At 41.8% G+C, this 4,460-nt stretch overlaps 1 protein-coding gene across 1 annotated transcript in view; it reads left to right on the top strand.

The window, feature by feature from the left end:
- The first annotated feature begins 2,769 nt into the window (after nt 1-2,769).
- PLS3 (plastin 3) overlaps nt 2,770-4,460 on the top strand; it is a 43,932-nt gene continuing 42,241 nt past the window's right edge. Inside the window, exon 1 of the mRNA XM_077775163.1 lies at nt 2,770-2,854. The gene's annotated coding sequence lies outside the window, so the exon portion shown is untranslated. The remainder of the gene's footprint in view (nt 2,855-4,460) is intronic.

Raw genomic sequence — 4,460 nt, 5'->3', positions numbered from 1 at the left:
CTTCCAAAGAGGGGACTGAGGGTCCGATAAAATAATCTTGCTTGTGGACACCCTGCTATAGTAAAGAGCAGAACCAGGACATTGACCTTGTTGGATCCCACATCCCAGCCTTCCCATCATTCCATGGTAACACACTGCCTGCTGGCTGAGGATCCGCTGCTTGCTACAGGTACTCACGATTAAGTGACACAGACACAGGGCGATAATGATGTCAAAGTCTCTGTTTTGCCTCATCAGCCCTAGTCTAGGATGTTTGCTTTGAGACAAAAAGGCCCTAAAGTGCAAGGAATGCCCCCATGAAGAGGAACAGAGCTCCTGTAATTTAATTTGAAAAATTTGGGGGCACCTGGGTGGCTCAGTNTTCTGGCCTGAGTCAGCGCAGAGCCTGCTTGAGATTCTCTTTCTCTCTCTCTTTCTGCCCCTCCCCTGCTCATTGCTGTCTCTCTCTCCAAAGTAAATAAATAGACATAAAAACAGCATTTAAAAAAATGATGACTGTTAGCCACTAACGCATATATGGTGAGGCTCAGGTGCCTCGGGGGAGCTTTTATTTTACATAATTATAAATCAATGAAATTGAGTTTATTTAAGTGAGAAACTTCNCGTGGAAATGTTGTCTTGGGAATATGTGCATGTTCTAATTCTTTTTATTCTTCTTCAGATGTGCTTCCTGAAGTCTCCTGTGCGTTTCAGGTGTTGTTGGGGAGAAAAAAATGTTTTCTTCTGCCCTTCGAGGTTCTCTGGCTCTTATTAAATCAGCATGAGAATGGTTAACAGGAGACATTCAGAAGTTTAATAACACGTATACCTCCTGCATCCTTGGGAGAGACCAGGAAAACTGAGCACCTCTCTGAAATGGCAGAAGCCACCTCCTGAAATGGCACTTTTCGGCTAAAAACTAGAGACACTGTTGGGGGTGGGGAGTCGGTCAAGGGAGGTAACCAGGCAAAGCGCAGTAAACAACAATAAACTTGTTATGCAGATCTAAGACTATGCCTTCCTCCATTAACAAGCCTTTCTAGAGATTTCTAGAGATTTCTAGAGATAGTCTCTTCCCGTTCTAGGCTGAGACACTAAATCTCTAATGGAGATTTCCCTTATGAATGTTAAGATTTCGTACAAAAGCTTAACTTCTCAGTCTCCAGAGCCTTACCAGTGTTCGCTATTAAAACATAACCAGCTTAAAATGATATGCCAAAGAGGCAGATTTTGGGGTGGTCTATTTTGCTCCCCTTCGGTGTAAAGGAAGTTACTGTAGGCTTTCATTAAGGCAATTAGACAGGAATAAGAAATTAGAAAACCTGAAAGGATATTTTGGTGTCTTTCTTTTAATGCTGAGTTAGGTCGACTTTTAAAATATTTATTATTGGAGTGTATTCATTTCAGATGCATTGCCTAGTAACTCGACAATTCCACACATTGCTCAACGCCCACCACCATAAGTGTACTTTCCAACTGTATTAATAGTTTAATAAAGTCTACTCATTTTATTTTTGAGAGACAGAGAGAGAGAGTGAGCACCTGCAAGGGAGAAGCAGAGAGAGAGAGGGAGACAGAAAATCCCAAGCAGGCTGCACACTATCAGTGCAGAGCCCTACGCGGGGCTCGAACCCAAGAACCGAGTGATGGTGACCTGAGCCGAAATCAAGAGTCAGGCGCCTAACTGACTGAGGCACCCAGGCGCCCCTGTATTAATATTTTTTTAAGGAAATGGTTGCTTTGAGGTCATTTCTGTGAGATCTATTTCCTAATTTTGCAGGAAGAATAAAACTACTTCTTTCCTGGCCTGTCTGAAAAGAAACGAATAACCTTCCAAGTCCCCAGAGCCTTTTCCCTTCTGCCCTTTGCTGTAGCCACTAACTCCCTTTGTGTCAAGTTATAATGATTTATATGTTGCCCTCCCCAGACTGTAAATTCCTTGAGGGCAGGAACTAGGCATACACAGATGCCTAAAATATGGGTAAAAGCTTGTGAGGATAGAGGTGTATGCGTTGGGGAGGAACGTGAAGAGGGGAAAGAGATTTCTGCCCTGTTCAGCCTTGCTGCCTGCAAAGGGGAGAAGGGTTTAGTCAGCAGGGATGAAAGGTCGGGCAGGAGGGGGAGCTACGTCTAGAACCTTCTTTATCTAAGGTTCTCTTTCGTAAAGGAGTGATATGGTCGTAGGAGAATAAAATCACTGGTCTTTTTTTCTTTAACTCAAATACTTTAGATCACCACGGATGCCCAAACTGCCCGAACTGGAAAGGACCTCTAGAGATAAAGGAGAGGCCACATGTTTTGGATTTTCTGAGACGGTCTCACTTTCAAACTTTCTGTGCCGTTGTTCTGTGTGGTAAAGTTCATGGAGATGGTTAACGATATCGTGTCGAAAACCTGACCACTTAAAACCTGCGTCAAGAAAATTGGAGGGCGCCTGGGTGGTTCAGTGGGGGGAGGTCATGGGAGTCAGGTCACGATCTCACGGACAAGCAGTGTGGAGCCTGCTTGGGATTCTCTCTCTCCCTCCCTCTCTGTTTCTCCCCCCGACTTGTGCCCTCTCTCTCAAGATAAATAAATAACCTTATTTTTAAAAAGAAAGGAAAATTGGAGTAAATCCTATATAGTATTTTTGTAATCAGAAGTGTCGCACATCATAATAGTAAAATAAAGGATACTTTTTAAAAGTACTGTCATTGCATTACAGCCTAACGTGTGAAAAATCGCTTTTTACTTTTAACTTTTGAAAATGCCTCCCTCATATCTAACTGAAGATCTTTCTTTACCTTCTAGAGCCTCAGACTACTCTGAAAGGAGTTTTCACCCAACTTATCTACTGAGAAGGTCGTTCCTCTTTAGTGACATTTTAACAGCCTAGGTAAGAAAAGTTTATGACGAAGTAAGTTCTGTTTTCTGTTTTTTAAACGCCTGGCTGGCTCTGTCACTGGAACACGCGACTCTTGATCTCAGGACCGTGAGTTCGAGCCCCAAGTTGGGAGTAAAGTTTACTTACTAAAAATAATAAAATGCTTAAAATTAAGTAAATAAAAGTCTGTCTTTATTAAATTTTTTAAAATACCAGTCATTATAAATGTATATTGCATTGTGCTGGAAACACNCAGCTAATGGTATCCTATGGCCGTTTGGAAACTTCCCAGGGATTTGAGAAAGCTATTTGAATTCCAGTTTCATGCTCCGTCTGAACCTAAGTTACCTTATGAGGAAAAAGAGGGTGGGGTGCCTGGGTAAGCCTCTGATTTTTATTTCAGCTCAGGTCATGATCTCACAGTTTGTGAGTTCAAGCCCCATGTCAGGCTTTGCACAAAGCTTGCTTGGGATTCTCTCTCTCCCTTTCTCTCTCTGCCCCTCCCCTGCTGAGGCTCTCTCTCTCTCTTTCTCTCTCAAAATAAACTTTAAGGAAAAAGAAAAAAGAGGGTAAGAATGTTTAACTCCTAAGGCTATTGTCAGCATTTAGGGAATTAATATTAATATGAACTTATCTAATGTAGCGCTTGGCACGTAGTTGTTGAATGGCTGAATTTATTAAAGAACTATTTTATTAAGTGCCTTACTGTACACCTGGGACTCTAATAAGTTCTAGAGAGAACAACTATGGCTGTGAAAAAGACAGGTGCGGCCCACCTCTCTCTCAATGAGCCGGGGAGGAGATTTTTAACTACTAACAAAAAATATCTAAAAGGGGTACAGAGCAGCCCCAGTTTGTATCTTGCCTTGATTGTGAAATTGAACACCTAGAGTACTTGTTTGAAAGGGTAACACCTGTAGGGCAGTGAAACTATCATTCTGATACTTTCCTGGCAGGTGTATGCGATTATGTATTTGGTCGAAGCCCATAGAAGGTACAGCACTAAGAATGAACTCTAAGGTGAACTGTGCACTTGGGTGATTGTGACGTGTCACTGTGGGTTTATCGATTCTAACAAAGGAGCCGCTTCTGGTGTGGGCCGTTGAGAACGGTGTGGGCTGTGCGTGTGAATGCGGGAGAGTGTATTAGCCCGAAATCTCTGTACTGCCTACTTGATTTTGCTATGAACCTAAAACTGTGCTAAAAAAATAATGTCCTTTAAAAAAAGACTGAGAAAAAAACAAAGCCCCCCTCCCAAAAAAAAACCAAAGCCAAAGGAACACATAATTATTTGCATTCCTCTCTGTCCCAAAATTNTCGTATTTGGGGATTACCCATTGTGATACAGACCTCCTTTCTCTATTGCAGAGCTCCGTAAACCTTTACTGTAAAGGTCCAGATCATAAATGTTATGGGCCAAGAGGCAAAATCAAAAATATTATATTATTAATATCAAGGCTGTCATAATATTATTTCCACGAAAGTTTGCTGACAAAATTGAGACTATACTACCACCACCACTACTACTAATAGAGTACTTGTTTGTAATACACATGTACTGATGAGAAAAATAGAGTTCATTCTTGGAGGCGGATAATCTTTCCCTTAATTAGGGTTC

The sequence above is a fragment of the Crocuta crocuta genome, unplaced genomic scaffold, assembly GCF_008692635.1.
Source record: "Crocuta crocuta isolate KB4526 unplaced genomic scaffold, BGI_CrCroc_1.0 scaffold531, whole genome shotgun sequence".
Taxonomy (NCBI): Eukaryota; Metazoa; Chordata; class Mammalia; order Carnivora; family Hyaenidae; genus Crocuta; species Crocuta crocuta.
The sequence above is the reverse complement of the archived record's forward strand: the minus strand, read 5'-3'. Positions and strand labels throughout refer to the sequence as shown.